This window comes from Procambarus clarkii, chromosome 40, assembly GCF_040958095.1.
Source record: "Procambarus clarkii isolate CNS0578487 chromosome 40, FALCON_Pclarkii_2.0, whole genome shotgun sequence".
Classification (NCBI taxonomy): Eukaryota; Metazoa; Arthropoda; class Malacostraca; order Decapoda; family Cambaridae; genus Procambarus; species Procambarus clarkii.
In genome coordinates this window covers 39,566,943-39,586,528 of record NC_091189.1, presented here as the reverse complement: position 1 = coordinate 39,586,528, position 19,586 = coordinate 39,566,943, and the positions used below count along the sequence as shown (strand labels likewise).

Below are 19,586 nucleotides of genomic sequence, written 5' to 3'. Positions count from 1 at the left end.
TGTGGCTGGTGCTGCTGTGGATGGTTGCTGGTGTGTGGCTGGTGCTACTGTGGATGGTTGTTGGTGTGTGGCTGGTGCTGCTGTGGATGGTTGTTGGTGTGTGGCTGGTGCTGCGGTGGATGGTTGTTGGTGTGTGGCTGGTGCTGCTGTGGATGGTTGCTGGTGTGGCTGGTGCTGCTGTGGATGGTTGGTGGTGTGTGCTGCTGTGGATGGTTGTTGGTGTGTGGCTGGTGCTGCTGTGGATGGTTGTTGGTGTGTGGCTGGTGCTGCTGTGGATGGTTGGTGGTGTGTGGCTGGTGCTGCTGTGGATGGTTGTTGGTGTGTGGCTGGTGCTGCTGTGGATGGTTGCTGGTGTGTGGCTGGTGCTGCTGTGGATGGTTGTTGGTGTGTGGCTGGTGCTGCTGTGGATGGTTGCTGGTGTGGCTGATGCTGCTGTGGATGGTTGCTGGTGTGTGGCTGGTGCTGCTGTGGATGGTTGCTGGTGTGTGGCTGGTGCTGCTGTGGATGGTTGTTGGTGTGTGAATGGTTGCTGGTGTGGCTGATGCTGCTGTGGATGGTTGCTGGTGTGTGGCTGGTGCTGCTGTGGATGGTTGCTGGGGTGTGGCTGGTGCTGCTGTGGATGGTTGTTGGTGTGTGGCTGGTGCTGCTGTGGATGGTTGCTGGTGTGTGGCTGGTGCTGCTGTGGATGGTTGTTGGTGTGTGGCTGGTGCTGCTGTGGATGGTTGTTGGTGTGTGGCTGGTGCTGCTGTGGATGGTTGGTGGTGTGTGGCTGGTGCTGCTGTGGATGGTTGGTGGTGTGTGGCTGGTGCTGCTGTGGATGGTTGTTGGTGTGTGGCTAGTGCTGCTGTGGATGGTTGGTGGTGTGTGGCTGGTGCTGCTGTGGATGGTTGTTGGTGTGTGGCTGGTGCTGCTGTGGATGGTTGGTGGTGTGTGCTGCTGTGGATGGTTGTTGGTGTGTGGCTGGTGCTGCTGTGGATGGTTGTTGGTGTGTGGCTGGTGCTGCTGTGGATGGTTGGTGGTGTGTGGCTGGTGCTGCTGTGGATGGTTGGAGGTGTGTGGCTGGTGCTGCTGTGGATGGTTGGAGGTGTGTGGCTGGTGCTGCTGTGGATGGTTGTTGGTGTGTGGCTGGTGCTGCTGTGGATGGTTGCTGGTGTGTGGCTGGTGCTGCTGTGGATGGTTGTTGGTGTGTGGCTGGTGCTGCTGTGGATGGTTGCTGGTGTGGCTGATGCTGCTGTGGATGGTTGCTGGTGTGTGGCTGGTGCTGCTGTGGATGGTTGCTGGTGTGGCTGGTGCTGCTGTGGATGGTTGTTGGTGTGTGGCTGGTGCTGCTGTGGATGGTTGGTGGTGTGTGGCTGGTGCTGCTGTGGATGGTTGGAGGTGTGTGGCTGGTGCTGCTGTGGATGGTTGTTGGTGTGTGGCTGGTGCTGCTGTGGATGGTTGTTGGTGTGTGGCTGGTGCTGCTGTGGATGGTTGCTGGTGTGGCTGGTGCTGCTGTGGATGGTTGCTGGTGTGTGGCTGGTGCTGCTGTGGATGGTTGTTGGTGTGTGGCTGGTGCTGCTGTGGATGGTTGCTGGTGTGGCTGATGCTGCTGTGGATGGTTGCTGGTGTGTGGCTGGTGCTGCTGTGGATGGTTGCTGGTGTGGCTGGTGCTGCTGTGGATGGTTGTTGGTGTGTGGCTGGTGCTGCTGTGGATGGTTGCTGGTGTGTGGCTGGTGCTACTGTGGATGGTTGTTGGTGTGTGGCTGGTGCTGCTGTGGATGGTTGTTGGTGTGTGGCTGGTGCTGCTGTGGATGGTTGTTGGTGTGTGGCTGGTGCTGCTGTGGATGGTTGTTGGTGTGTGGCTGGTGCTGCTGTTATGGTTGCTGGTGTGTGGCTGATGCTGCTGTGGATGGTTGTTGGTGTGTGGCTGGTGCTGCTGTGGATGGTTGGTGGTGTGTGCTGCTGTGGATGGTTGTTGGTGTGTGGCTGGTGCTGCTGTGGATGGTTGTTGGTGTGTGGCTGGTGCTGCTGTGGATGGTTGTTGGTGTGTGGCTGGTGCTGCTGTGGATGGTTGGTGGTGTGTGGCTGGTGCTGCTGTGGATGGTTGGTGGTGTGTGCTGCTGTGGATGGTTGTTGGTGTGTGCTGCTGTGGATGGTTGTTGGTGTGTGGCTGGTGCTGCTGTGGATGGTTGTTGGTGTGTGGCTGGTGCTGCTGTACTCACCTAGTTGTACTCACCTAGTTGTGTTTGCGGGGGTTGAGCTCTGGCTCTTTGGTCCCGCCTCTCAACCGTCAATCAACAGGTGTACAGATTCCTGAGCCTATCGGGCTCTGTCATATCTACACTTGAAACTGTGTATGGAGTCAGCCTCCACCACATCACTTCCTAATGCATTCCATTTGTCAACCACTCTGACACTAAAAAAGTTCTTTCTAATATCTCTGTGGCTCATTTGGGCACTCAGTTTCCACCTGTGTCCCCTAGTACGTGTGCCCCTTGTGTTAAATAGACTGTCTTTATCTACCCTATCAATCCCCTTCAGAATCTTGAATGTGGTGATCATGTCCCCCCTAACTCTTCTGTCTTCCAACGAAGTGAGGTTTAATTCCCGTAGTCTCTCCTCGTAGCTCATACCTCTCAGCTCGGGTACTAGTCTGGTGGCAAACCTTTGAACCTTTTCCAGTTTAGTCTTATCCTTGACTAGATATGGACTCCATGCTGGGGCTGCATACTCCAGGATTGGCCTGACATATGTGGTATACAAAGTTCTGAATGATTCTTCACACAAGTTTCTGAATGCCGTTCGTATGTTGGCCAGCCTGGCATATGCCGCTGATGTTATCCGCTTGATATATGCTGCAGGAGACAGGTCTGGCGTGATATCAACCCCCAAGTCTTTTTCCTTCTCTGACTCCTGAAGAATTTCCTCTCCCAGATGATACCTTGTATCTGGCCTCCTGCTCCCTACACCTATCTTCATTACATTACATTTGGTTGGGTTAAACTCTTAACAACCATTTGTTCGACCATTCCTTCAGCTTGTCTAGGTCTTCTTGAAGCCTCAAACAGTCCTCTTCTGTTTTAATCCTTCTCATAATTTTAGCATCGTCCGCAAACATTGAGAGAAATGAATCGATACCCTCCGGGAGATCATTTACATATATCAGAAACAAGATAGGACCGAGTACAGAGTCCTGTGGGACTCCACTGGTGACTTCACGCCAATCGGAGGTCTCACCCCTCACTGTAACTCTCTGCTTCCTATTGCTTAGATACTCCCTTATCCACTGGAGCACCTTACCAGCTACACCTGCCTGTCTCTCCAGCTTATGTACCAGCCTCTTATGCGGTACTGTGTCAAAGGCTTTCCGACAATCCAAGAAAATGCAGTCCGCCCAGCCCTCTCTTTCTTGCTTAATCTGTGTCACCTGATCGTAGAATTCTATCAAGCCTGTAAGGCAAGATTTGCCCTCCCTGAATCCATGTTGGCGATTTGTCACGAAGTCCCTTCTCTCCAGATGTGTTACCAGGTTTTTTCTCACGATCTTCTCCATCACCTTGCATGGTATACAAGTCAAGGACACTGGCCTGTAGTTCAGTGCCTCTTGTCTGTCGCCCTTTTTGTATATTGGGACCACATTCGCCGTCTTCCATATTTCTGGTAGGTCTCCCGTCTCTAGTGACTTACTATACACTATGGAGAGTGGCAGGCAAAGTGCCTCTGCACACTCTTTCAGTACCCATGGTGAGATCCCATCTGGACCAACAGCCTTTCTAACATCCAGATCCAGCAGGTGTCTCTTGACCTCCTCTCTCGTAATTTCGAACTCCTCCAAGGCCGCCTGGTTTACCTCCCTTTCTCCTAACACAGTGACCTCACCCTGTTCTATTGTGAAGACCTCCTAGAACCTCTTGTTGAGTTCCTCACACACCTCTCTGTCATTCTCTGTATACCTGTCCTCGCCTGTTCTAAGTTTCAATACCTGTTCTTTCACTGTTGTTTTCCTTCTGATGTGACTGTGGAGTAGCTTTGGTTCGGTCTTGGCTTTGTTTGCTATATCATTTTCAAAATTTTTCTCTGCTTCTCTTCTCACCCTGACGTACTCATTCCTGGTTCTCTGGTATCTCTCTCTGCTTTCTGGTGTTCTGTTATTCCGGAAGTTCCTCCACGCCTTTTTGTTCAGTTTCTTCGCTTCCATACATGCCCTATTATACCATGGATTCTTCTGTTGCTTCTCGGATTTTTCCCTTTGGGCCGGGATGAACCTGTTTACTGCCTCCTGACACTTTTGGGTAACATAGTCCATCATACCCTGTACAGACTTGTCTCTGAGGTCTGTGTCCCAAGGTATTTCACTTAGGAAACTTCTCATCTGTTCATAATTCCCCTTTCGGTATGCCAGCCTTTTGATTCCTAGTTCTTTTTGGGGGGAGATAAGTCCTAGCTCTACCAGGTACTCAAAATTCAATACACTGTGGTCACTCATTCCCAAGGGCGCTTCCATCTTAACTTCCCTTATATCCCATTCATTTAGGGTAAATATCAAATCAAGCATTGCTGGTTCATCTTCTCCTCTCATTCTTGTTGGTTCTTTGGTGTGCTGGCTTAGAAAGTTTCTTGTTGCCACGTCCAGCAGCTTAGCTCTCCATGTTTCTGGTCCTCCATGCGGGTCTCTGTTCTTCCACTCTATCTTCCCATGGTTGAAGTCTCCCATAATTAGTAGTCCAGATCCATTCCTGCTAGCAACAGAAGCTGCTCTTTCTATTACGTTAATGGTGGCCATGTTGTTTCTATCATATTCCTGTCTAGGTCTTCTGTCATTTGGTGGTGGATTATATATGACTGCGACTATAATTTTTTTCCCTCCATTTGTTACAGTACCTGCTATGTAGTCACTGAAACCTTCACAGCCCTGAATATCCATCTCCTCAAAATCCCAGCCTTGTCTTACCAGCAGAGCTACACCACCCCCACCTCTTCCTTCCCTCTCTTTCCTCATAACATAATAGTCCTGTGGGAACACTGCATTTGTTATCGTTTTCGTGATCTTTGTTTCTGTGAGGGCTATTATGTCTGGGTTTTCCTCTAGTACCAGTTCTCCAAGCTCATTTGCTTTATTTGTAATTCCATTTATGTTTGTGTACATCGCTTTGAGGCTCACTTTCTTCTGTCCCTTCTCAAATCGCCTCCTTGGTGAGTGTTCTGCTGGTGGGGGAGGCTGTTCCATGGGTGTGAGGACCTGTGAGGTGGATAACAGGGTCTCAGAGGATACTGGGATGAGGTGCGGGGGATCCAGTGAAGGGGGAGGGACAGGGAGGGTATGGGAGGGTTGTTGGTGTGTGCTGCTGTGGATGGTTGTTGGTGTGTGGCTGGTGCTGCTGTGGATGGTTGCTGGTGTGTGGCTGGTGCTGCTGTGGATGGTTGTTGGTGTGTGGCTGGTGCTGCTGTGGATGGTTGCTGGTGTGGCTGATGCTGCTGTGGATGGTTGCTGGTGTGTGGCTGGTGCTGCTGTGGATGGTTGCTGGTGTGTGGCTGGTGCTGCTGTGGATGGTTGTTGGTGTGTGAATGGTTGCTGGTGTGGCTGATGCTGCTGTGGATGGTTGCTGGTGTGTGGCTGGTGCTGCTGTGGATGGTTGCTGGTGTGTGGCTGGTGCTGCTGTGGATGGTTGTTGGTGTGTGGCTGGTGCTGCTGTGGATGGTTGCTGGTGTGTGGCTGGTGCTGCTGTGGATGGTTGTTGGTGTGTGGCTGGTGCTGCTGTGGATGGTTGTTGGTGTGTGGCTGGTGCTGCTGTGGATGGTTGGTGGTGTGTGGCTGGTGCTGCTGTGGATGGTTGGTGGTGTGTGGCTGGTGCTGCTGTGGATGGTTGTTGGTGTGTGGCTAGTGCTGCTGTGGATGGTTGGTGGTGTGTGGCTGGTGCTGCTGTGGATGGTTGTTGGTGTGTGGCTGGTGCTGCTGTGGATGGTTGGTGGTGTGTGCTGCTGTGGATGGTTGTTGGTGTGTGGCTGGTGCTGCTGTGGATGGTTGTTGGTGTGTGGCTGGTGCTGCTGTGGATGGTTGGTGGTGTGTGGCTGGTGCTGCTGTGGATGGTTGGAGGTGTGTGGCTGGTGCTGCTGTGGATGGTTGGAGGTGTGTGGCTGGTGCTGCTGTGGATGGTTGTTGGTGTGTGGCTGGTGCTGCTGTGGATGGTTGCTGGTGTGTGGCTGGTGCTGCTGTGGATGGTTGTTGGTGTGTGGCTGGTGCTGCTGTGGATGGTTGCTGGTGTGGCTGATGCTGCTGTGGATGGTTGCTGGTGTGTGGCTGGTGCTGCTGTGGATGGTTGCTGGTGTGGCTGGTGCTGCTGTGGATGGTTGTTGGTGTGTGGCTGGTGCTGCTGTGGATGGTTGCTGGTGTGGCTGGTGCTGCTGTGGATGGTTGCTGGTGTGTGGCTGGTGCTACTGTGGATGGTTGTTGGTGTGTGGCTGGTGCTGCTGTGGATGGTTGTTGGTGTGTGGCTGGTGCTGCGGTGGATGGTTGTTGGTGTGTGGCTGGTGCTGCTGTGGATGGTTGCTGGTGTGGCTGGTGCTGCTGTGGATGGTTGGTGGTGTGTGCTGCTGTGGATGGTTGTTGGTGTGTGGCTGGTGCTGCTGTGGATGGTTGTTGGTGTGTGGCTGGTGCTGCTGTGGATGGTTGGTGGTGTGTGGCTGGTGCTGCTGTGGATGGTTGTTGGTGTGTGGCTGGTGCTGCTGTGGATGGTTGCTGGTGTGTGGCTGGTGCTGCTGTGGATGGTTGTTGGTGTGTGGCTGGTGCTGCTGTGGATGGTTGCTGGTGTGGCTGATGCTGCTGTGGATGGTTGCTGGTGTGTGGCTGGTGCTGCTGTGGATGGTTGCTGGTGTGTGGCTGGTGCTGCTGTGGATGGTTGTTGGTGTGTGAATGGTTGCTGGTGTGGCTGATGCTGCTGTGGATGGTTGCTGGTGTGTGGCTGGTGCTGCTGTGGATGGTTGCTGGGGTGTGGCTGGTGCTGCTGTGGATGGTTGTTGGTGTGTGGCTGGTGCTGCTGTGGATGGTTGCTGGTGTGTGGCTGGTGCTGCTGTGGATGGTTGTTGGTGTGTGGCTGGTGCTGCTGTGGATGGTTGTTGGTGTGTGGCTGGTGCTGCTGTGGATGGTTGGTGGTGTGTGGCTGGTGCTGCTGTGGATGGTTGGTGGTGTGTGGCTGGTGCTGCTGTGGATGGTTGTTGGTGTGTGGCTAGTGCTGCTGTGGATGGTTGGTGGTGTGTGGCTGGTGCTGCTGTGGATGGTTGTTGGTGTGTGGCTGGTGCTGCTGTGGATGGTTGGTGGTGTGTGCTGCTGTGGATGGTTGTTGGTGTGTGGCTGGTGCTGCTGTGGATGGTTGTTGGTGTGTGGCTGGTGCTGCTGTGGATGGTTGGTGGTGTGTGGCTGGTGCTGCTGTGGATGGTTGGAGGTGTGTGGCTGGTGCTGCTGTGGATGGTTGGAGGTGTGTGGCTGGTGCTGCTGTGGATGGTTGTTGGTGTGTGGCTGGTGCTGCTGTGGATGGTTGCTGGTGTGTGGCTGGTGCTGCTGTGGATGGTTGTTGGTGTGTGGCTGGTGCTGCTGTGGATGGTTGCTGGTGTGGCTGATGCTGCTGTGGATGGTTGCTGGTGTGTGGCTGGTGCTGCTGTGGATGGTTGCTGGTGTGGCTGGTGCTGCTGTGGATGGTTGTTGGTGTGTGGCTGGTGCTGCTGTGGATGGTTGGTGGTGTGTGGCTGGTGCTGCTGTGGATGGTTGGAGGTGTGTGGCTGGTGCTGCTGTGGATGGTTGTTGGTGTGTGGCTGGTGCTGCTGTGGATGGTTGTTGGTGTGTGGCTGGTGCTGCTGTGGATGGTTGCTGGTGTGGCTGGTGCTGCTGTGGATGGTTGCTGGTGTGTGGCTGGTGCTGCTGTGGATGGTTGTTGGTGTGTGGCTGGTGCTGCTGTGGATGGTTGCTGGTGTGGCTGATGCTGCTGTGGATGGTTGCTGGTGTGTGGCTGGTGCTGCTGTGGATGGTTGCTGGTGTGGCTGGTGCTGCTGTGGATGGTTGTTGGTGTGTGGCTGGTGCTGCTGTGGATGGTTGCTGGTGTGGCTGGTGCTGCTGTGGATGGTTGCTGGTGTGTGGCTGGTGCTACTGTGGATGGTTGTTGGTGTGTGGCTGGTGCTGCTGTGGATGGTTGTTGGTGTGTGGCTGGTGCTGCTGTGGATGGTTGTTGGTGTGTGGCTGGTGCTGCTGTGGATGGTTGCTGGTGTGGCTGGTGCTGCTGTGGATGGTTGGTGGTGTGTGCTGCTGTGGATGGTTGTTGGTGTGTGGCTGGTGCTGCTGTGGATGGTTGTTGGTGTGTGGCTGGTGCTGCTGTGGATGGTTGGTGGTGTGTGGCTGGTGCTGCTGTGGATGGTTGGTGGTGTGTGGCTGGTGCTGCTGTGGATGGTTGTTGGTGTGTGCTGCTGTGGATGGTTGGTGGTGTGTGCTGCTGTGGATGGTTGCTGGTGTGGCTGGTGCTGCTGTGGATGGTTGTTGGTGTGTGCTGCTGTGGATGGTTGGTGGTGTGTGGCTGGTACTGCTGTGGATGGTTGGTGGTGTGTGGCTGGTGCTGCTGTGGATGGTTGGTGGTGTGTGCTGCTGTGGATGGTTGTTGGTGTGTGGCTGGTGCTGCTGTGGATGGTTGTTGGTGTGTGGCTGGTGCTGCTGTGGATGGTTGCTGGTGTGGCTGGTGCTGCTGTGGATGGTTGCTGGTGTGGCTGGTGCTGCTGTGGATGGTTGTTGGTGTGTGGCTGGTGCTGCTGTGGATGGTTGTTGGTGTGTGGCTGGTGCTGCTGTGGATGGTTGCTGGTGTGTGGCTGGTGCTGCTGTGGATGGTTGCTGGTGTGTGGCTGGTGCTGCTGTGGATGGTTGGTGGTGTGTGCTGCTGTGGATGGTTGTTGGTGTGTGGCTGATGCTGCTGTGGATGGTTGTTGGTGTGTGGCTGATGCTGCTGTGGTTGGTTGCTGGTGTGTGCTGCTGTGGATGGTTGTTGGTGTGTGGCTGATGCTGCTGTGGATGGTTGCTGGTGTGTGGCTGATCCTGCTGTGGATGGTTGCTGGTGTGTGCTGCTGTGGATGGTTGCTGGTGTGTGGCTGATGCTGCTGTGGATGGTTGCTGGTGTGTGCTGCTGTGGATGGTTGTTGGTGTGTGGCTGGTGCTGCTGTGGATGGTTGCTGGTGTGTGGCTGATGCTGCTGTGGATGGTTGGTGGTGTGTGCTGCTGTGGATGGTTGTTGGTGTGTGGCTGGTGCTGCTGTGGATGGTTGTTGGTGTGGCTGATGCTGCTGTGGATGGTTGTTGGTGTGTGGCTGGTGCTGCTGTGGATGGTTGCTGGTGTGTGGCTGGTGCTGCTGTGGATGGTTGCTGGTGTGGCTGGTGCTGCTGTGGATGGTTGGTGGTGTGTGGCTGGTGCTGCTGTGGATGGTTGTTGGTGTGTGGCTGGTGCTGCTGTGGATGGTTGCTGGTGTGTGGCTGGTGCTGCTGTGGATGGTTGCTGGTGTGTGGCTGGTGCTGCTGTGGATGGTTGTTGGTGTGTGGCTGGTGCTGCTGTGGATGGTTGTTGGTGTGTGGCTGGTGCTGCTGTGGATGGTTGCTGGTGTGTGGCTGGTGCTGCTGTGGATGGTTGGTGGTGTGTGCTGCTGTGGATGGTTGTTGGTGTGTGGCTGGTGCTGCTGTGGATGGTTGGTGGTGTGTGCTGCTGTGGATGGTTGTTGGTGTGTGGCTGGTGCTGCTGTGGATGGTTGGTGGTGTGTGGCTGGTGCTGCTGTGGATGGTTGCTGGTGTGTGGCTGGTGCTGCTGTGGATGGTTGCTGGTGTGTGGCTGGTGCTGCTGTGGATGGTTGGTGGTGTGTGGCTGATGCTGCTGTGGATGGTTGCTGGTGTGGCTGGTGCTGCTGTGGATGGTTGGTGGTGTGTGCTGCTGTGGATGGTTGTTGGTGTGTGGCTGGTGCTGCTGTGGATGGTTGGAGGTGTGTGGCTGGTGCTGCCGTGGATGGTTGTTGGTGTGTGGCTGGTGCTGCTGTGGATGGTTGTTGGTGTGTGGCTGGTGCTGCTGTGGATGGTTGTTGGTGTGTGGCTGGTGCTGCTGTGGATGGTTGCTGGTGTGTGGCTGGTGCTGCTGTGGATGGTTGGTGGTGTGTGCTGCTGTGGATGGTTGTTGGTGTGTGGCTGGTGCTGCTGTGGATGGTTGTTGGTGTGTGCTGCTGTGGATGGTTGTTGGTGTGTGCTGCTGTGGATGGTTGTTGGTGTGTGGCTGGTGCTGCTGTGGATGGTTGCTGGTGTGTGGCTGGTGCTGCTGTGGATGGTTGTTGGTGTGTGGCTGGTGCTACTGTGGATGGTTGCTGGTGTGTGGCTGGTGCTGCTGTGGATGGTTGTTGGTGTGTGGCTGGTGCTGCTGTGGATGGTTGGTGGTGTGTGGCTGGTGCTGCTGTGGATGGTTGGTGGTGTGTGGCTGGTGCTGCTGTGGATGGTTGCTGGTGTGTGGCTGGTGCTGCTGTGGATGGTTGCTGGTGTGTGGCTGGTGCTGCTGTGGATGGTTGCTGGTGTGTTGCTGGTGCTGCTGTGGATGGTTGTTGGTGTGTGGCTGGTGCTGCTGTGGATGGTTGCTGGTGTGTGGCTGGTGCTGCTGTGGATGGTTGCTGGTGTGTGGCTGGTGCTGCTGTGGATGGTTGCTGGTGTGGGGCTGGTGCTGCTGTGGATGGTTGTTGGTGTGGGGCTGGTGCTGCTGTGGGGGGGGAGCAGCTATGACTTGGGGTGTCTCCATTCTCACCTTGAAGTGTCACTCTTGACCTCTTAACCTTTTCCGTGAACATCAGTTGGGATATGATAGTGTCCTGGGGATGTACCAAGACATTCACTTAATGTTTTTTCACCTAAAGTGCTGTATGGAACTGGTAAAAGGGAATAGATGTACATAATCACCATTACTGTACAGAGTAGTATTTCTAACAATATGCTTTTGCAATAATATTCACTAATTAAATTAAGACATTTCAAAATATTAAACATTTCTGGGTGGAGCTCCTACGACTCCCCGGAGCTATCCAAGCTGATATTGCTACATTAGACGTTAGCATCAGTCGTGTGAATGGAGTTCTAAGGCCTACCGGGGACCACAAGCCCGAACCTGGCCCCCTCAGAGAGAAACGAGGAGCGATGGTCTATAAAAACCCGCATGTGGTTGGAAGTATTTTATGAATGCCATTGACCAGGACAGGTGAATAACAAACAATAGTATTATACCAGGAAATCTATCAGGACCTAACCAACCACCGTTTAGAGAACTGCTTAGATTCTGTGAAAAATTTTCACTCAGTCAACGAGAAATGAAAATATTCTAGATCTGGTCTTTACAAACAATGAAGACATATTCAGGGACAATACGATATCAGATACCACATACTTGGATCACAAGCTTATTGAAGTGCAAACTACTATCAATATTAGGAATAGACCTAAAACAATGATCAAGTGATAAGGGCTATTCAGTAAATTCAATTTAATAATAAAAGGATAGGCTGGGAGACAATAAACAGGGAACTTACAAACATTCCATAGGAAATTTTTCTAAGCAATAAAAATCCTACAGAACAAATAGAAAAACTGACTTCGGAAGCATATAAGTCTGTCTGAAACGTGTTCCTCTGAGGAAAGTCAGAAAGAGGTCCAAAGTAGAAATAGAACGCAAACGACACTATAAAAGGAAAAAATAATGGAAATGCTCAAGCAGACACGACTTTCATTACAAAGAAGGTATAATTTAAACAGGGAGATTGAAGAAATAAAGCAGAAATTGAAACACTCATATTGATTGAGAAAAGGCAGCTAGAACAGAAAGCAATTCAGGAAATAAAGAAAACCCCAAAATATTTTGTCACATACGCAAAATCAAAAGCAAAACCCACTGCCAGTATTGAACCTATTCATACTAGTGAAGGTTCATACACTGAAGATGACAAAGAAATTAGTGAAATCCTAAAAAAGCAGTATGAGGACATGTTTAGCACTCCAATGAACAGTGTGAAAGTGGAAGATCCGAACAACTTTTTTTATGCGTGATATCCAAACCCCTGTAAATAAAACTGATATCAACACGAGCATGGCAGATTTTAAGAGAAATTGAAAACATGCCCATGCACTTGGCTTCGGGTCCAGATTCGTGGAATTCAATATTTATGAAGAAATGCAAGGTGTCAGTAGCACAGGCACTCGGTATAGTGTGGAGGAAGAGCTTGGACACGGGGGAAGATACCAGATGTGCTTAAAGCAGCAGACATAGCCCCTCTACACAAGGGTGGTAGCAAAGCATTGGGAAAAGAATTACAGACCAATTGCACTATTGTCCCAGATAATAAAAGTATTTGAGAGAGTAGTTAGGAGTCAGGTCACCAGTTTCATGGAGACCAATGACCTTCACAACCCAGGCCTACATGGATTTCGAGTGGGAAGATCGCGCCTCTCACACCTACTTGACCATTACGACAAAGTCACTGAGGCATTAGAAGAAAACTGAATGCAGATGTTGTATACACGAACTTCGCAAAGGCATTCGATAAATGTGACTGTGGAGTAATATTACACAAAATGAGGTCACTGGGAATAACCGGTAAAGTAGGATGCTGGATACTCGGTTTTGTGTCGAACAGAACACAGAGTAACAGTCAACCATATAAAATAGTCCAAGCACAGTTAAAAGCTCTGTACCTCAAGGTACAGTCCCTGCACCACTGCTTTTCCATATTCTCATATCAGATATAGACAGACATACAAGTCACAGCTTCGTATCATCTTTTGCAGATGACACACAAATCAGCATGAAAATTACCTCTGCTTAAGACATTGAAAAACTTCTAGCAGATATTAATAAAGTTTTCGACCCAGCTACGGAAAATAACATGATGTTTAACTGTGATAAATTCCAGGTACTCGGGTACGGTAAAAATGAGAACCTTAAACCTAATACAGGGTACAAAACACAATCAAATGTGCCCATAGTAGGAAAGCAACATGTAAAGGATTTGGGAATAATGATGTCTGACAACCTAACGTTTAGGGAGCATAACCAAGCAAATATTGCGTCAGTCAGAAAAATGATAGGATGGATTGCGAGAACTTTCAAATCCAGGGATCCCATCACAATGGTTGTACTATACAAATCACTTGTACTGTCCCGTCTTGAGTACTGCTCAGTATTCACTTTCCCCTTCAGAGCAGGAGAGATTGTTGAAATAGAGGGAATAGAGAACATATATGGCATACATAGACACAATAAAGCACCTAAATTATTGGGGTCTTCTCAAAGCTCTCCAAATGCACTCACTAGAAAGGGGATGGGGAGAGATACCAAATAATATACTCGTGGAAGATACTGGAGAGCCAGGTCCCAAATCTACACAGTAAAATAACAACATTCTGGAGTGAACAATATGGAAGAAAGTGCAGATTAGAACCGTAAAGAGCCGCTCCGCTCCAAGCAACAGCCTAGTGGACCAAACTCTCAAGTCAAGCCTGGCCTTGAGCCGGGCTTGGGGAATAGAAGAACTCCCAGAACCCCATCAAGCAGGTATCAAGCAGGCACCCAGAAAGTTAAGTGCCCGAAAACAAACCCCTTTTCTGGTTAAGAAATTGCTACTGAAAGCTGAACTACTAGACAGAACTCCCCCAAACAAAAAAGAGCAAATGAGCATGACGTCACCACTTCGCTCTACCGCTGTCTGTGCAACTCCCCCTCCCCGGGAGGGGAAATGAAGAGCCCCAGACCACTCGCGCCAGCTACCCAAACCTCAGTTCTGAGGCTGATGTGCTAGGCGAAGTCATGTACGGGCTCCTGGAAGTGGATAGACCTCTTCGTGTGTGCTCTGGCTCCTGAATTGTCTCCAGCTCTGTGCCTAGTGGTGTGGGGACTGTTCCTTGGGGATGCACGAGCCAGGCATATTCTCTTCAGTACTCAGGCTGCATGTGCCTAGGGCTACCTTCCCTAGGTGTGGCGTATTCTCTTCAGTACTCAGGCTGCATGTGCCTAGGGCTACCTTCCCTAGGTGTGGCATACTCTCTTCAGTACTCAGGCTGCATGTGCCTAGGGCTACCTTCCCTAAGTGTCCAGTAAGTACTGCCCTTGGGGCTTGGGATCCCCTTCCACAAGTTCCTTGGGTTCTGCCTCTGCTTGGTCGTTTGCTGCTCAGCGTTTGGCCGCCCTTTGTGTGATGGTGTTCCTTGCACCCTTGTTTGCCTTGCACCCATGGTAAGAGGTAGTTTGCACTGGTAGGGAAGCAAGGTACTGCGCCGTTAGTTGTCACCTCTCATTGCGGCTGGTTCTGTTCTGCCTGGGTACATTGTCCTCTTGATAGATTTTATTTGTTTTAGTTTTCCCTGCCTGGTGGGGGGGGGGGTCTGCCTATGCTTGGTTGCCCCTTGTATGTAAATATAGATTCTCTATGATTCTGGTGGTATCCCTTGCTAGGCCCACATGAGTGGACATGTTCCAGGGGTTCAGCTTCTAGATAGTTTGTTGGTAGACTTGGGTGCCGGTTAGCAGTACCCTACCTGGGCTTCCTTGAGCGTGAGTTCCACCTCAGGACCCCTGGGAATCATCATGGGGGCGTGCTAGTCCAATGGATGTGACCCCTGGGTCCCCCCCCCCCCTCGCGTTGTGCGAGTTTGTGGGTTGCTCTGTCCCCCTTGTCTCGTTGACTCTCCTTGTTTTTGCTCCCGTCATGCTGCCTGCTGGGTCAGTGACACCATCGACCCCGAGTCCTTTTGAGTTTTGTTGCTTGTTTGTGACTCGGTTTACCCAGGCTTCTGATGACTATTCGGGAACAGGCAGCACAGGCGTTGCACGTTAGGTTTAGGTTGATTGCTTCCCCGGAAGCCTTGTGGCTCCCCTGTTTTGGGTTAAGGGATCTGGACTTGGGGGTGTTGGTTGTGTTGTTCAGTTCCCACCCATCTCATCCTCCTCCTGCTGTGGTTTGGTCTGGTCCTCCCCACCTGCATCTGGCTCCGAAACATCTGAGGGTTTCAGGGTTGGAGCAGGGTTTAGATGGTCTTGAGACTCGGGCGGTTTCAGGGGATGCCCCTTCTGGAGTAGCGACGGACGCATTTTGAGTCGGTTCTCCCTGCCGAGGCGTTTGGGTCTGACCAGTGGGCCCCCTTCCTTCCAGCTTCAACGGTTGCACTGGCCTTTTCTTTTGAGGCCGGGGCTTTGGGGGACGTCTCGGCCCTGGGTCCTGATGTGGTGATTCCCCGGGGTTGGGGAGAGGCTGACTTGGGGACCCTTTGGGTCCCATTGGACCCCACCAGGTTTTTCTACCCTCTGAGCAGGGCTTACTGTTGCAAGGAGTGAGTTGGGTCGTCCCCTCCCTCTTCGTACGAGTTGGATTTGGTGTCTGCCCCTACCCAGCTTCGGTAGGGGCTTCCTTCGGGTGCTTCGGTCCGTCTTTCTGGAGATTTTTGGCTTCCCCACGCCTTTGCGGCTTACCTCCTGTGCGAGCCAGATTACGCCTCTATCATGGATCCGTTTTCGTTCAGTTTGAGCAGTATCTGCAGGCAGCTTCTTCTAGCTGTCATCCAGTGTCTGACTTGTTAGTTCTCCAGGGGTCCTGGGGGTATCTTCCCGGAGGGGTCGTGCCAGGGCTCAGGGTTCTGCTTGTTGTGGTAGGCTACTGGTGCCAATTTCCGAGTCGGTGCTTCCTTCAGACCCGTCTTCGTCTGGTTGGCACAGTGTTCGCCCTGTGCGTGGGTCGGGTTCTCGTGAGGGGCTTCGGCCTTTTCGCGATTTGTTCCATTGACGGGGCGATGGGGGTGAGGCTAGCTCTCTTCGCTCACACCTGGTCTCGCGATTTGTAGTATTTTTGGGTCATTTTCGATGGCCTGCAGTAGCGTTAGGTAGCCCCTTCTCCTTCGGGGGTTTCGGGGCTGGCAGGGCAGGCTTCTTCTCCTGCGCTGTCGGGTCATCTTGGAGTAGGTGTGCTTGGGCGTGGTCGAAATGACGTCGTTTCAGATGAGTTTCTGGTCTGTTCCCAGTCCCAAAATGGACTGTGTGGACCTGCGGTTCATTCTGGCCTTGTCTCGTCTGAACCCCTGGGTCTCTTGCCTCTCCTTTCGGATGACCACCCTGTCCTAGGTTCAGCTTCTGTTGGTGCCGGGCGCTTGGATGGTGTCCCTGGACCACAAGGACTCGTATTGGCACATCCTGATTCATCCAGGGTTCAGGGACTGGCTCGGTTTTGTTGTGGGGCATCTCGGCTATCGCTTTCGTTGTGGCTCATCTGTGTCTGTTAGGTGTTTGGGTGCTGGCCTACCTCTACGACTAGCTGGTCTGGGCTCCCAGCCAGTCTGTGTGTCAGGGATTTGATTTTTCCCACCTCGCCGGGTCCGAGTTCCTGGTTGAACTAACGGAAGTCCCTCTGGTTCCTTCTCAGGTTCAGACTTGACCGAGTCTTGACTGCGTGGGACTTTCGAGCCCCTTTCTTGTCTCTCCCTCTGAAGTCTCTACTTTAGCTGCGTGCCCGCCTTCGCTTGTTTTTGGGGGCTCCCGGGTCACTCAACGGTTGCACAAAAGTTTGTGCGGGAGCCGGACGTTTGCTGTGATGGTCTACCCACCGGGTCTGGTTTGGCTTTGTTGGCTGTTCTGGTTCCTTTGGGAACGTCCCTTCTGCCTCTCTTGCAACAACTGGGTTCGGCCTCTGGGGGCCTTTCTTCGGCTGCTGTGTCGCCGGCTTCCTCTTCGATTTTTTGGGGGTTGAGTGTCTTGGCGCCTACACGAGCCCTTGCTCGATGTGTTCACGGACTCGTCGTCTCTTGGCTGGGACTTGGGGTCCATCCTTACGTTGGGCCCACAGCATGTTGAGGGAGTTCGTGGCAATGTGGATGTCGCTTCGGAGGGTTTGGGTCTTTTGAGGATTGGCGATAAGGCTCCACTCGGACTGCTCCCGGTGGTAATTTCCTGAGCTGAGGGAGTTCGACGCGGTCCTTGGCTCTTTGGTGCTGGTCGCTTCAGGTGACTCGTCTGCCGAGTTCTCGGGGTTAGCCTCTCCTAACCGTTCATGTTCAGGGGGGTGTCCAATGTTCTGACGGACGGCCTGTCCCTGTTCATTCACCTGTCCTTGGAATGGATGGTTGATGCCGACTCGTTCAGTTGGCTCTTCCGGATGTACGGGCTCCTGGAAGTGGATAGACTCTTCGCGTTGGCGTGGTCGAGGCGTCTCCCGTAGTAGTAGTAGAAAAACAGCATGTCAAGGATTTGGGAATAATGATGTCCGACGATCTAACGTTTAGGGAGCATAACCAAGCAAATATCGCGTCAGCCAGAAAAATGATCGGATGGATTACGAGAACTTTCAAATCCAGGGATCCCATCACAATGGTTGTACTCTTCAAGTCACTTGTGTTGTCCCGTCTCGAGTACTGCTCAGTACTCACTTCCCCCTTCAGAGCAGGAGAGATTGCTGAAATAGAGGGAATACAGAGAACATATACGGCACGCATAGACGCGATAAAACACCTAAATTATTGGGATCGTCTCAAAGCTCTCCAAATGTACTCTCTAGAAAGGAGACGAGAGAGATACCAAATAATATACACATGGAAAATACTGGAGGGTCAGGTCCCAAATCTACACAGTAAAATAACAACGTACTGGAGTGAACGATATGGAAGAAAATGCAAGATTGAACCTGTGAAGAGCAGAGGTGCCATAGGCACAATCAGAGAGCACTGTATAAACATCAGGGGTCCGCGGTTGTTCAACGTCCTCCCAGCGAGCATAAGAAATATTGCCGGAACAACCGTGGACATCTTCAAGAGAAAACTGGACGATTTTCTAAGAGAAGTTCTGGATCAGCCGGGCTGTGGTGGGTACGTGGCCCTGCGGGCCGCTCCAAGCAACAGCCTGGTGGACCAAACTCTCACAAGTCGAGCCTGGCCTCGGGCCGGGCTTGGGGAGTAGAAGAACTCCCAGAACCCCATCAACCAGGTATCAACCAACCAACCAGGTATCCCGGTATATGTGGCGCCCTTCTCTGACTGCTAGGCCATCGAGATCAATGCTTCTTGGCAGGACTGGTCGAGGTGGGGTTACATGTACATTTTTTCCCTTGTTCTGTTGTTACTCCAGGTCTTGGCTCACTTGGAGGCCTACCAGGAGGGGAAAGTAGTCCTCTTGGATCTTTGGTGGCCGGCCTAGCCTTGGTTTCAGGCGCTGCTTGCTTGGTGTCTGAACCCAGGTGTTTTCCCGCGGCTCCGCCTTTTTCAGATTGGTCCGGTCCGTTACGTGGCTGGTTCGATGATAAGAAAAAATTTGGAAAAATATATAAATTCAGGAAAAATTGGCTTATTATGCAAAACAGGACTTGCATAGTAGGCCAAGTACAAGGTACTGGCTACTAGGTACAACATACATATATACATATATACATATATACATATATACATATATACATATATACATATATACATATATACATATATACATATATACATATATATATATATATATATATATATATATATATATATATATATATATATATATATATATATATATATATATATATATATAAATATAGCCAGAACGCACTTCTCAGCCTACTATGCAAGGCCCGATTTGCCTAATAAGCCAAGTTTTCATGAATTAATTGTTTTTCGACTACCTAACCTACCTAACCTAACCTAACCTAACTTTTTCGGCTACCTAACCAAACCTAACCTATAAAGATAGGTTAGGTAGGGTTGGTTAGGTTCGGTCATATATCTACGTTAATTTTAACTCCAATAAAAAAAAATTGACCTCATACATAATGAAATGGGTAGCTTTATCATTTCATAAGAAAAAAATTAGAAAAAATATATTAATTCAGGAAAACTTGGCTTATTAGGCAAATCGGGCCTTGAATAGTAGGCCAAAAAGTGAGTTCTGGCTACTAGGTACGACATATATATATATATATATATATATATATATATATATATATGTCGTACCTAGTAGCCAGAACGCACTATATATATATATATGTCGTACCTAGTAGCCAGAACGCACTTCTCGGCCTACTATTCAAGGCCCGATTTGCCTAATAAGCCAAGTTTTCCTGAATTAATATATTTTCTCAAATTTTTTTCTTATGAAAAGATAAAGCTACCCATTTCATTATGTATGAGGTCAATTTTTTTTTATTGGAGTTAAAATTAACGTAGATATATGACCGAACCTAACCAACCCTACCTAACCTAACCTAACCTATCTATATAGGTTAGGTTAGGTTAGGTAGCGGAAAAGGTTAGGTTAGGTTAGGTTAGGTAGGTTAGGTTGCCGAAAAACAATTAATTCATGAAAACTTGGCTTATTAGGCAAATCAGGCCTTGCATAGTAGGCTGAGAAGTGCGTTCTGGCTACTAGGTACGACATATATATATATATATATATATATATATATATATATATATATATATATATATATATATATATATATATATATATATATATATATATATATATATATATATATATATATATATATATATATATATATATATATATATATATATATATATATATATATATATATATATATATATATATATATATATAT

The 19,586-nt window shown here is 50.7% G+C and overlaps 1 protein-coding gene across 7 annotated transcripts in view; it reads left to right on the top strand.

Moving 5' to 3' along the window:
• bur (GMP synthase burgundy) overlaps positions 1-19,586 on the top strand; it is a 213,317-nt gene that overhangs the window by 94,212 nt on the left and 99,519 nt on the right. The gene's annotated exons all lie outside the window — the stretch shown is intronic.